Genomic DNA, 14,460 nt, shown 5'->3' on the forward strand with positions numbered 1-14,460 from the left:
TTTATATTAAATTGGAGAAAGGTGGATCGCACATAATTCAATAAAATAATATAAAACAAAAAATATCGTACATCTATCATTTCTTTAGAAAACGAAAGAAACTTTTGGAACAACCTAATATTTCTCTCCAACGACACTTCTACGATGTTAAAATACTTGATAAAAAAATTTGATAAAAATATTAAGAAATTCTAATATTGATTTAAACGTATCGATTTATTTACTTTTCGCTGCCAGAAATTGTTAATTATGATTTCCACTTAAAAGCGTATTTCATATTATGAGGATAAATGATCAAATTCATCTCTAATATACACGTTAGAGAGTCATTTATAGCTGCAATCCTGTTTACCGCTCATATTCCTGGAACTCAATAATTCACTAGGCGATTGCTTTAACCGTGCAGAATACATCCATAAATAATTAATCGCTATTAATATTCCATCGACTTTTGAAAATCCCTGACGTGATCTATTTCACGTGATGAGAATACGTGTAAAGTGAGGTTATTGCTTGATTATCTTTAGTCGAATAAATCGAGTGATTCAAATTATAATGCGGAAGAAAGTCAAAACTATGTATATTATTTTTTTCAATTTTTATGTATCATTTGACGGAAGGAAATTTCGTAAGTAAGGTTCACCTTCTTTAATGTCAATGATTTTGAGATATGTTATTAAGCTCCAAATTCTAAGCAATCTTCTATATATATATATATGTCGGAGATGAAAGAACGCCGGAGCTCCTCCTTGGATTCGCGGGAATACCGCAACTCTGTAACTTGGATCAAACAAATGCCGCTCCGATTGTTCGAGATTTATGATCATGAGCTTGGGCTCGAGGCGACGATCAGTCGCCGAACGTAGCCGCGGTCAAAGGGATGAACGTTTTATCTAACAAAGGCACAGAGTAACTCTATACCTCTCCTTAAAAGAAATAGTCGTAGCGATACGTGGCAGTAAATACTTCAATAGTTTCTATCCCGCGGCCCGCCACACGCAGATTTTGTCCTCCGGGTAAGATGATCGCCGGGTGTCGGCATGCCTTTGTGGCGTATGTTTAGTTAACGTGAGGACCCGCTATAGATCTTAAGATTTAGTCAAGCGAAGTCCTTCAAATAGACTTTGTTGCAACTACGGGAAGATAGGAGAAACCTATCTTCCACGAACGATGCCCCCCGTCAACAACCACCCCTCAAGGGCGGCCGGCATCTCTTTCAAAACGCCGATATGGAGATCGACCAATTAGCAACAGCGCTAATTTCCCTCTCCTTTGGAACGAAAGTTTTCTTTGACGAATCCGAGGATCTCATATCCTTAGACCCACCCAATATAGTTTTCCTCGACGACATCGTCGAGACGGAGAGTCATTCTTTCGTACGATCTCATCGACGAATGACAGTGCCACCTTACAACCAGAGAATACCTCACATCTAGTTAACAAAGAGTTAGACTTGAACTGTGCGAGAACATACGTTTACCATCCCGTGACCGCGGATTCGTTTCGAACCTAAGGTCATTATCACTAGTGCTACGAGTGCCTAATCTTGTTGATAAGCCTGTGCTAGTAAACTCTTTATTGTATCACGGCAACGGCTAATTGTAATGAGAACTCATCAAACGCCCCTCTCCATAATCCTGACCCTAATCCGACATATATATATATATATATATATATTACAATAATTAGTTTCCGCCTAAACTGCTAGAACCACGTAGCACGCACTCTACTCTCGTTTATTAAACATTCAGGCCATCTGATCGCATGCGACGAGTTTTATGTTAATCCCGACCAATTACAATATCTTTCTCTCGTTTACAAGGGACGACGAGACTGGCAGTTGCGTGCTTTCCAAAGCAAAAGCCGCGATATCTGCATGATAACCTAACCTCAACCGATTTTGTTGTACTATTCTTAAGTGGACTTCGTTTGTACCACTTTCGTAACAAAAATAGAATATCTAGAACACAGCATTCCGTTATGCGATATTGTCAATTTCTAACGTCTGAAACATCAGAGATAATTTTTTCCCTACAGTTGTAAATTTGTGTGAAAAATTACGAACGTAACGGTGTTTGGCGCATGTACAGTTCCCCCTCCCCTCCCCCTCCAACCTTCATTTTCGTAGACATGCTAGAAAGATCCACTTTTCCACGGTGAAACTGTGTGTATTGTAATTTCATTTTGACAATGGTCCAACATCCTACTATGCATAAATTTAATATCAATATAAGCAGGTTTCATGCCAAGTATTACATCTAACGTATAAGCACAAACCCTGGTTTTAAATACCTTATAGTAACACCGAAAAGATTATTCAGTTGGATGTCTGGCTCAACATCAATATTTTACTTAGAAGATAATACGTCGAGAGCATGTTGGTGGATGGAATGGGAGATGAATGAAGGCTTACTTCTGTAAAATACGTAAAATGGTAGTCGGAATGAATTTTGGCGCTTGGGGACAGAAAAAGAGCTGACTGATACTGTCATACACCTGAATTTATAAAATTTTGAAAATCGATGTAACCTTTGAACTTTATCGTATTCTGTTTCGTAGCACAAATTATTGTTCCCGAAATGTACGTTTAGTGTTATAATATATTTGACCAATGGTTCTCAAATACTAGTTTTGCTAAAGCAATGGTGGAATTGGAGCAATTCTTTCTTCTTTCATTCTTTGAATGACCTGAATTTTCGAGTAGTCTAGTGACGCTTGATCCGTACAATTAATCGATTTCTTCTTATTACAGAGCTGCAAGAGATTCCGCGTTGGACGCCGATGTTGCGAGTTCGAATGCCTGGATGAGGTTGGCACTGAGTATTGGTCCGGATCTGATGTGGTTATCGTCGATGGTTCACCTAAACTTGAAAAACATAGTGTATTGTGGACGCTGAGCTTAGTGATGGCAATTGTAATATTTTAATTTCTCAATAAAGATTCCGATGGCGCCGTTGACAAAATTCGTACCTTATAAACGTCGACGATTAGCTTCAGCCACCGGGAAAAGAAGTGGTGTACAATGTAGTGTGTTAACGAAGAATCATTTGTAACTGAATAATTATACCTCGAGAAGATTATACCTGAGTAATTATATTTATTCTTATTTTCTTCCCCTTTATTTCATTTGAATAGATTTTTGTATTCAAAGAGCGAGGTATGATTATTTCAGACGGGTTAATTTGTTTTTATATATGTCAAAAGAATGAAAGGAGATGACGATGAATCGGTGACAGGTAGAAAATTGTAATCTGTTGTATTTCCATGGTACTGTATACTTGATTATATTTTGTTCAATATTATTCATATTCTATCATGTAATTTGGGAATATACATACATATACATATATGAAAATATAGTGGTATACTTATCCCCTAATCTTTGTGATTTCTATGAAAATTTTATGATTCATTGTCACTTGTATGAAGGATGGAAATATAAAAAATTGATAAAATTATTAATAATATTTACAAAGAAAAAGTGAGCTGTTGGATATACAGGGTGGTTGGTAACTGGTAAAAAAAAAGAAGTCGAAAATATACAAATTTTTCATTTGAGGCTTTGTTTTCGAGAAAATCGACTTTGAATTTTCGCTCGGTACGCGTGCACTTTATCACGTTTCGTTATAACGGATTTTATTGTAGATTGTGTTTCGATTGACGTTATGTTGATAAACCGTTCCAATATGTTGCACGCGTTGCACGCATACCGATCAAAAATTCAAAGTCGATTTTCTCGAAAATAAAGTCTCAGACGAAAAATGTTTATTCTATATTTTCGACTTCTTTTTTCGAGTAGAATCACCAATTTTCCGCTTGTACTATCAATTACCAACCAGCCTGTATGACAAAATTCTATTTTAAACACCAAATTCGCCACGATTGGCTATTTTGTTTACGAAATTAAACGAATTTAATAAATGAAATGGCAAGGGAGGAACTACAAGTGACCGTCAAACTATTTTTATGCTTGAAAAGTAATTCGCAAAGTAATATAAAATAATACTACTGATTTGTGTCTCTTTCAGAATTTTTTCTTAATCTCTTGTTTTTTTCCCTTCAAATTTATTATTTATTATTTATTCGGTGTCACGAAAACCGATTAAATATTAAATATCTTAAATATAGATTGAAATGAAAGCTTGTCAGTTCTCGTTCAATTGTCACTTCAAAGTTGTTAGTTCAAAGGTTCTCGTATATCATAAAGCAAGGGACCAAATCTTTAACTTATTACAAATTAAACCTTTTATTGTAATTACGAAAATTATGAAAGTACCAAGCGAAACAAGTAGGGAACATGAACTGCTCAACGAACCAAAGAACGGCTCAGTGACAAAATTAATAAAGTAAGGATCACAAATATTACAACATTACACTCTTACATCACATAATAGTTCTCTATACAAAAGATATATAGCGAATCGACTTTTCACAATGATAACAATCAACAGAACCAATTAAGACCAGGCGAAACTCTCATAAGATAAGATATAGATAGATAAGAAATAAATTTAATAGTAAACACGTAGGTGAAACACTTGCTGAAATTTGCATCACTCGACACGAACGAACCGTTCGGAAGGAAAACGCGTTCAGCCCCCAAGGCTGTGGAATTGGGATCACTTAATTAACTCCGTTTGAATCTATCTTGAATTAATTCTCGTTTAACGACCTGTGCGTATTCAACATCATATCATTTCCGACCATATCGTTCCCAGAAGATGAAACAGCACGGTAAAACAGATGTGAATACCTATCACGAGCGAAACAGAAATGCGAAGATCCTTTGGAACGATAATAATAAAATTGCATGCATAGGAACCATGGATGGAACACAAGGCAAAGGTGTAGATGGTATTATAAGCTTTGAAACGAGCGTATAGGACGAGAGAAATTGATCATAAAATTGAGTTGAGCCCTTTGAAGTTAGGAACAACATACTTTGATGTTTTGTTTAAAGGAGAGATATTGAGCTGTGCAAAAATTGTATAGGTTCTCTGAAGGTAAATAAGATTTTGTTGCTGAGTAAATAAACGAGATTTCAAGTTTCTCTTGAATATTGGAAATTTAAAGGTTTTGATGGTATTTTATCGTTATATTACTTCCAAATTTTAAAGGACCAAATCACATGGCTGATATTTTTAAAGTCTTTCTATATCTTTGAGGAAGTAAGATAAGGTTGATAGATAGTCGTTGTTGGTACTTAACCGAGTATGGTCATATAGTCGATTAAATGAAATTTCTATTCTTTCAGATATATATCGTCGAATATATATGTCGGATTAGGGTCAGGATTATGGAGAGGGGCGTTTGATGAATTCTCATTACAATTAGCCATTGCCGTGATACAATAAAGAGTTTACTAGCACAGGCTTATCAACAAGATTAGGCACTCGTAGCACTAGTGATAATGATCTTAGGTTCGAAACGAATCCGCGGTCACGGGATGATAAACGTATGTTCTCGCACAGTTCAAGTCTAACTCTTTGTTAACTAGATGTGAGGTATTCACTGGTTGTAAGGTGGTACTGTCACTCGTCGATCAGATCGTGCGAAAGAAAGAATCTCCGTCTCGATGATGCCGTCGAGGAAAACTATAATGGGTGTGTCTAAGGACATGAGATCCCCGGATTCGTCAACGAAAGCTTTCGTTCCAAAGGTGAGGGAAATTAGCGCTGTTGCTAATTTGTCGATTTCCATATCGGCGTTTTGAAAGAGATGCTGACCGCCCTTGAGGGGTGGTTGTTGACGGGGGGCATCGTTCGTGGAAGGTAGGTTTCTCCTATCTTCCCGTAGTTGCAACAAAGTCTATTTGAAGGACTTCGCTTGACTAAATCTTAAGATCTATAACGGGTTCTCACGTTAGCTAAACATACACTACAAAGGCATGCCGACATCCGGCGATCATCTTACCCGGAGGACACAATCTGCGTGTGGCGGGCCGCGGGATAGAAACTATTGAAGTATTTACTGCCACGTGTCGCTACGACTATTTCTTTTAAGGAGAGGTATAGAGTTACTCTGCGCCTTTGTTAGATAAAACGTTCATCCCTTTGACCGCGGCTACTTTCGGCGATTGATTGTCGCCTCGAGCACAAGCTCATGATCATAAATCTCGAATAATCGGAGCGGCATTTGTTTAATCTAAGTTGCAACGTTACGGTATTCCCGCAAATCCAAGGAGGGGTTCCGGTGTTCTTTCATCTCCGACATATATTATATATCAATGTTAATTGTTATCTGTGTTGGCGTAGTGAATAAACACATTGATGTTCGGTGTTTCAATTATCAGAATTATAATCGATGTTAAATGTATAGAGTGTCAAAAAATTATTTGTTGTAGCTGTGGAAGATGGAGATCTGTTAGAGAAAATGGATCATGAAATTGATCTTGAGTATAATTTTCAGAGAAAATTTTTTATTGCATCATAAAGTACTTATCACGAGAAACGAAAGTTTCAGAAAACCCCTGGATCGTAAATGATTCGTTCTTTTGAAAAAAGCTGTTTAAAATTTCTTGTACTAATCCTTATACTAATTGTGTATACTAATTGTATTTAGTATATTATGTTATATATAATGGTTAATATAAGTATCAAAATAAATAGACAACAATTAATTAGATAACATCGTAATCCAGAATGATAAGCGAACAAAACGCAGTACTCAGACAGCAAACCCAACAACTCACAGTCATGCTACAACTAATTACAAACGTGCTAAGCAAAAAATAAAAAACGGACACTCTAAAAATAGCAGCCTGGAACTCAAACGGCCTACAACAACGGGCCCTCGAAATTAAAACATTCATATACAGTAACAATATAGACATACTACTTGTCTCAGAAACACACTTCACTACAAAAAGCTACTTGAAAATACCATACTACACCATATATGATACCAAACACCCCTCAGGAAAAGCTCACGGAGGGACAGCAGTGATAGTCAGAAACGATATCAAACATTATCTACACAACCAAGTTAACAAAGGATATTTACAAGCAACCACCGTTACAGTTCAAACTAGTAGCAACTACTTCCAGTTGTCAGCAGTATATGTGCCTCCGCGACACAAAATAACATCACAAATGTGGGAAGAATACTTCCAGGACCTAGGGGACAAGTACATCGCAGCGGGAGACTACAATTCAAAGCACATGCTATGAGGGTCAAGAAACCTTACACCTCGAGGCAGAACACTGGAAAAATACATTAGAAATAATAACCTCAATGTTACGCCACGAGGCTTACCACGGGCTGTATTTTCTAACCGTCGCTCGCGGCCCTATAATGTCGCAGTCGGATCGTCTTATCTGACCCCAGGATCATATACAATGTATCGACGAGCGCATAGCTATCGCCAAGCAGCGAGTTCTCGAAACGTCGAATTTTGTCCGTTACGTTTTCCACGCAAGAATAGACATACGTGATCATAGGCGCGAACGGTGGCGTGACCTAAGTATAGTGGGGGTCGTCTTAAAGATGAGACAAAGAAATCATCTAAAGTCGATCAGTTCCTTGTGACGCGTCGAACGTTACACATTGAATCGAATCTAACACATAACGTCTGTCTCAAGCTGTTGCTTGTGCGATAGGTCTCGTTATAAGCAAACCGCTAAACAAACCTTGACTGTTATCTTTTTCGTTTATAATTGTTGATCTTTGACTGAACTTGTTGTTTCGTTATTTTTATTAAACTTTTATCAACCAACCCAGTATAGTTGTTCGTATACACTCAAACCTAACCACCTCTATTCTCGTAATAGAAATAGGGGATCAATCAGTTCGTGGCATCGATTGTTTAATCGTAACGAGAATTTACGACTCTCGTTGACGCGTTATCTAGCGATCGCGTCTCTCTGCGAACGGTTGAAACACACTATGTTTCATGAATTTATTTGCTAACGGTATTGAAACAAATAACAAGCAGAGGACGAACTATCCGTGAACTGTTTTGCCAACGAGTACGCTTCCAATATTTTCTGTTTGAGAAAGCACACTTGTTGCTGTTGCAACTCCAAATATTTTTACAGCCGACGCTTTTGCCATGAATCATCGGCTAACATATAAAATAGAGAAAAGCCACAGTTGATTGTAATGGAAATTTAGAAAACCTCAAACTCGATATAGAAGGGAAAAATAAAGGAAAGGAAGGGAGAGATAATTGGAAGCTTGGGGCCAGGTTTAATTCACTGAAACCGGGCTGCTTGTGTCATCACGAAACAGAATTGCCAGTACGTCATTTCTGTGCTCCCGTCCTCGTAAAAACGGTTTCACACGTTAAGAAAAAACGAATAGGCGGTGAAGAAAGAAAAAAGCAGACAGAGAGCGCTTTTAAAAAGCTGACGAAGCGTGTGTCACGTAAAATAAAAGGAAATTTAAAAGAAAGAAGAAAACTTTATTTTTCCTTCGTTTATACACTTATAAGACACTTCTGAGCTCTAGCCGTGACCGTACGAGACTGAGTCTCTTACAATCTTTTTACTTTCGGTGACATCTGTTCCCTCATTATCCCCACTACCCTGTAGGCGTACGTGACCGTTGCTACGCTTCTAGAACATTTGGTGGAAGGACCGTTAGTCCATAAATGAATCCTCAGGTACTCCGGCAATATACATTGTCGCCAAGGTCGCCATGTGTTTCCCTCATCGGTCCATCGGGTTCGAAGTATGCCAACCGGGACACCATCCTGCCCGCGGTGTGTGTGTGTGTGTCCTGGTCTCTGATGTGATTTACGTTACACGTGCGTTGCCACAACGAGACACACGGTGCTATTTGTCGTTTTAAATTGCGCCGCAACTTGTTTTTGAGATCTTTGCTAGAGACATGTGAAAACACGTTGGAAGTATATTTCTTGTTTTTGTGGAATTTAGCTGGAAAATGAAAAATAACGTAAAACATGTACTTACGACTTACAGGGTAATTGAATGTATACACTGTAATAACCAGCGATTTAAGGCTTTAAAAGATCGAAAGAAAAGAAAAGAAGAAAGATAATATGTTGTGGCAGTCTAACTCGATCTAAGGAAATAGAGAGGGAGGGGGGGTGGGGGCAAAGCTTGTTAATCTGGAAAGAATACAAGCATCAATTTCAAGCACTTACAGGGAATCAAGCGGGCTTGTTATGGTCGTAAGGTGGACAATTATCCCGTGTTAGGTTCAATCAGCTTAGTCCTACACAAAATTGATCCAATCATGCGAAAACAAATGTATTCTGATTTTTGTCGCAGATATTTCTGGTCTACGCACTCCAGTGCCAGCACAACTGATATTGAAACGCCTGATTTTCCCATATTCTACAGCGACAACATTACCTGATTTTTTACAACCATGAAGGACTCGAAAATACTTGCAATCTTCATCTGTTTGCAAATTATTTTCGTCACTTTCGTCCCGTCAGGGGCTGGTAAGTTGATACTGATTAATTATACCATCGAAATTCTATATAATGGCTACAAAAAATATTTGCATCATCACCCTCATTTCCTAACGAAGCGCGTTTTTTTACCAAGTTTTATATTTCATTTCATAGTATCAAATCTCTGTAGTTACACGAAATTATTAAATGATAGGAAACTTGATATACACGAATTTAATTAATTAATAAGTTACCGTTAATTAATAAGTACACCGTTAACGCTTGCATGCTGGTCGTTAAAGCACATGCTGCTTATTGCGAATATTGTACACAGCGATTCATTTAACTCGCCTTGAATTAGTTTTAGAAAGACAAACATGGACAGGGATAATTTTTGTCACGAGCCGTTTAATTTATTCGTTCATTAGAACGAATTAATTTACACCTGCTGAGATCGCGATTGATGTGACAAATTCGAAATCTTGTTCCATATAAATATTTTTAAACAACCACGTCGTAAGCTTTGTATATTTTTTAATCGCAACGAAACTGTTCAGAGAAATGCTGAAATTATTAATTAGAAAAGGAGATTTCTACGCATCGTTGTAAAACTGTCAGGGAAAATATTCGTGAAACAGTTACGTTGTTACAAGTTCTACAAGAAGAAATATTGAAAATCACGTTCCACTTATTCAGTTGCACGTGTAAAAGGTATCTTGCGTTCGCGCAAAAAATCTCTGAAGGATACATGCTTTATAATAATTGGAGTGTCGAAGTTGTTACGCGGATCGGCGTACACGTACCTTTTAATGAAACTAGGTTACCCATTCGTTATTCGTTCCTAATTTTCAGCTTCACGATTTTTACGCAATAAAATTTTATACACCTGTTCGGTTTATAAATGATTCAATTCAAATTTAACAGAATTAAAGTTGAAATAATCATTTGTACTTCATTAAAAGGTTCTTTCAGCATCTCGTTTTAATATTTTTATTGGTAATATTTTGTTGATCGTTATATTTAAATGGAGTTTTTCAAAGGAGAGACATTTTAAGGTAGGAAATGGACATACATTTATAATAAGAATTCAGAAGAAAGAATATTTCATACAGAAATAAATATTCCGTATGTATAAATAACTACGCTATGAATTTTATATGTATCGGATATTCCTTCTGGTTAATGTATCTGATGTTTTTTCACGCGAGATAGCGTATATTTGCATCTATATGTCTCTTCGTTTCTCAGTAGTAAAACTTAGCATTCCTGCGGCTGATAAGTAGTTACGCACTGACAACGAGAAACATAAAATGAGTAAGAAGCATGAGACATTCTATAAGAAAAATAAAGTTGTTTTTATCTTTCATTGCATATTCGTCAGAATATTGTTAATAAATATTTAAGTTAAGATTTCAGTTGCAATAAATACATAGGATACATAGGATACATTTATTTATATATGTATCTATGAACGCATTTGACATAAAATTTTGATAACGACTAAAATTATATATTCTGATATTAAATTAATTTAATGAGAATAAAAAACTAATATTTTTAAACAAGATTTTGTATAAAGTTATATTTATTAGGAAAAGTTCGTTCATCCCTTTATAATATGATAGGATTAGACTCATTGCTGTGCAAATCATTTCATGGAATAGTATATGTGTGCGTGTATGTTCTAAGTTTTTATTATAAAAATGCTAAATGTACTAGGAGACGTTTTTAAAAATTCATAGATTTTTCTTCATCAAACATATCAATCGTTATATTGAAAAGTTAATTATCTTTTATTTGTTTCGAGCTGCACATTGATTGAGACATTCCTGTTGGTTATAATTGCGAATTTAACGCAACGAAGTTGTTTGAATCCCTTGCAAGCATGTAAATATATCGTCGAATTAATTGGTCAATTACTTGAGGTTGGAATTGAAAGAAAGGGAAAGGTGGAGGAGAAGTCTTGCGTTTGAATGCGGGACACTTTTAAAGCCCACAGTTCGCTGAAATTGCCAGAGAATTCAATTAAATGGCAAATTAAACCATTGAACTGAATCTGTTTCCAATCGCGAGCTTAGAAATTCTATCCTTTGAATTTTTATATCAGTCAACTTTCTTTTTGTACGTACGGTAACGAATATAATTCATGAATTAATGAAGTATGTAATTGGATGAAAGTTCTTCTTCCTGGATTCAGTTTAGACTAAGAAAAATTATATAATAACGAAATTATCAACTTAAAATTGATAGAGTGTGATAGTTTATTTTTTTTTTTTTTTTTTTTTTTTGCGTGAGGAGGGGAAAATGCTGTTACGCATACCCAGTGATCCGCATCACTGGGTTATGTGGGACTCGGGCGGATGTTGTTGCCATACCCACTAAAAACCCCTCCTCCTTTTTCCTTTGCTTCGAGGACAGACAACCCCGGTAAAACCTGTCGGCAGTCATCAGGGTTGTCCTTTCATGCCCCGTTGTATCTTCTTCTTCAGGCAGTTATTCTGTATATTCTGTATTGCTCTCGTCATCTTCTCAGCTAGTTCAGAATACTGGGCTGATCTCCTTCTGTGGTTCTTTGTTGTCTTGTATCTCTGCCTTCACTGCTCCGCGTAGTTGTTGTTGCTCTCGTTCTCCTCCTTGCTTCCTTCAAGGCCTTCGCTGTCACCCTCCTGTGAGGCATGACGGTCTTGCGAAATTACCTGAATTTATCTCAGCTCTCGTTCTTGGCGGTCACCGTGGCGATCAGATTGTCCACGTCTATGTTCTCGCCAAGAGCGTTCTCCAGCTCAATCCTTCTGTACGTTCACTTCGGGCACGTGAAGAGGGCGTGCTCTGCATCGTCGTTAGGGTCTTCACAGTCGAGACAGTTGCTGTCGCTGCTCTTGCCAATCCTCTTCCTATAGACCCCAAAACTCCTGTAGAGGTGGCCGTGTGTTCGTTATATATTTATTGGACGTGCGTGATAGTTGTAGTAGTTGGGCCTGGTCCGCTGTAATTGTCACTGGGGGCTGTAGATGTCGCTGCCGTCGTCCGACACTAGTTAGTGCCGAGTGGTGGTATTTGGCTTGTCGAGTGCCGCCACAGTACCCCTTACCAGTGATAGCGTTAGAATCTTAGTGTAATAAACCGTCCAAATGTCCAATTGTTGTCCAATTCGTGCGGATGTTGCTCGAAGTCTTCAATGTGGCGGTGGATACCTGTCAGTACGGTGCGGGCGTTCCGCGTACGGTCGTAGGCCTCTGTTCCATTTTTTAGTATGACGTGCTAGTGGTAATGCCCATGAACTTTTGCGACGGCCACATCACTCCTGGCTTGGTCGGTCATCGTTTCGTACCCAGTCACCTGCATGCGTGAGTCGGCGGTGAGGGGTCGAGTTTTTGTTGAAGGAAGGGCCGTTCCGTGTTCGTCGTAGCGGTAGGATCCAGCTTGCCACAGGTCTAGATTCGCAATGATGGAAGTTCTCAGTAATGCTATCACGGTCAGACCTCAGTTTTGCTGTCGATCACGTCGGGGTCACCAATGTAGAGGTGGCCGTGTGTGCGTGATATATTTATTGGACGTGCGTGATAGTTGTAGTAGTTGGGCCTGGTCCGCTGTAATTGTCACTGGGAGCTGTAGATGTCGCTGCCGTCGTCCGACACTAGTTAGTGTCGAGTGCCGCCACACTCCCATGCCCGGTTAACAGCTGCATGGTGTGATGATCGATGTCCATCTTCTTTTTGGTAAATAGCAGCGCACTCGGTATTAATTTCCTTGCGCCTCCAGTTCCTCCTTCAGCTCGTTGCCGTCATCCGCGCCGATCCTGGTCTTATGGATCTTGTTCCACTCGTAAGTCTCTCCGAGCATCTTTATCTTTATGTAGATCGGGAGATTCCCGGTCAACACGCAAAGTGCCGCGCGGGAGACGGTACAGTATGCCGTCGTTGTTATGCACAGGGCCGTTCGTTGTGCCCGTTTCTGCTTCTTCCTGTTCTTATCGGTATTCGCTAAGCTAATTCTTCTTTCTGAACCCATACTGCCTCCGATGGAACGGGTCGGTTCCGATGCATCTCTCGATGATCTTCTTAAAGCATTTTTCCCAGATCTTGCTCATGGCTGGGAGTATGCTTATCGGCCGATACGCGTTAGGGAGACTGGGATCCTTTCCCGGCTACCTTAGCAGTATTACTCTGGCCGTCTTCCAGCAGTCTGTTTCCAGCTTGCTTCCAGCTCCTGCTTCCAGCAGTCCAGGAGTCTTCCATCGACTCCTGCAGCCATCTTGGTGTTCATTCTTCCGGCGCCATCGTCGACATCGCCTTCGCCGATGACGACGCTGAAGCTGATGTCTTCTTCTTCTTCGGTCTCTGCCTCTTCGCGGCCCTCATAATGGGAGGATCCGTGTCCCATGGTGAATAGCCTCTATAGGACTGCTTTCACCATGTCGATCGGCATGTCGTTGGTTGGTTTCTTGCTTTTGCATCTCTTCATGACTGTGCGATAGAGTTTGCCTTCTTGCTTTTCTGTATGGATGGAAACGCGTTCGAAAAGTAGAACGGAGTAATTAGCGATGCACGACCCCAGGCTGGTGAATATTTTTCCATCGGGAGAAGTCAGGTCGAGCGATACAAGATTTATATGCTCGTTCTGCCAGTTATTTTAAGGTCTGTGACGCGATAGAAAATGAACATAAATGAATAATAAATGTATTACAGCCATAAAGATTGCTTGATGTACGCCACCGTTTTTCCCCTATTTCTCCGATACAATTTTCCTTTTTTTTTTTCTTTGCCAAACACTTTACTAATCGGTACGTATTCGAATTATCCTCAATTATTCTCGGTTGTTTCCGTTTCCTTTGGATTTACATAAGTACTCGTTTGATGTACGTGCAGAGTGAGATAATAACTATTAACAGCTATAAAATAAGAAGCGAAAATACGTTGAAACTCGACATCTAGATTCGCGAGACTTTGCAGAGCTTCGAAACTCTCGTGTTTCAAACCTAATAAAAAGTTGTAGAGGGAGAATTACATTGCGAGATCTGTTAAGGAAAATCGTATCGTTGTAATAGGATTATTTCAGCGAGGGAAATTCCGTGTTGCGTGTAACGCGTTGCAAAGCCA

The 14,460-nt window shown here is 38.7% G+C and overlaps 2 protein-coding genes across 8 annotated transcripts in view; one reads left to right on the forward strand and one right to left on the reverse strand.

Moving 5' to 3' along the window:
* Positions 1-14,460, reverse strand: part of LOC126927031 (G-patch domain and KOW motifs-containing protein-like) — a 730,127-nt gene that overhangs the window by 699,891 nt on the left and 15,776 nt on the right. The gene's annotated exons all lie outside the window — the stretch shown is intronic.
* Positions 1-14,460, forward strand: part of LOC126927053 (integral membrane protein DGCR2/IDD-like) — a 386,199-nt gene that overhangs the window by 75,290 nt on the left and 296,449 nt on the right. The gene's annotated exons all lie outside the window — the stretch shown is intronic.

Source organism: Bombus affinis, unplaced genomic scaffold, assembly GCF_024516045.1.
Source record: "Bombus affinis isolate iyBomAffi1 unplaced genomic scaffold, iyBomAffi1.2 ctg00000070.1, whole genome shotgun sequence".
Taxonomy (NCBI): Eukaryota; Metazoa; Arthropoda; class Insecta; order Hymenoptera; family Apidae; genus Bombus; species Bombus affinis.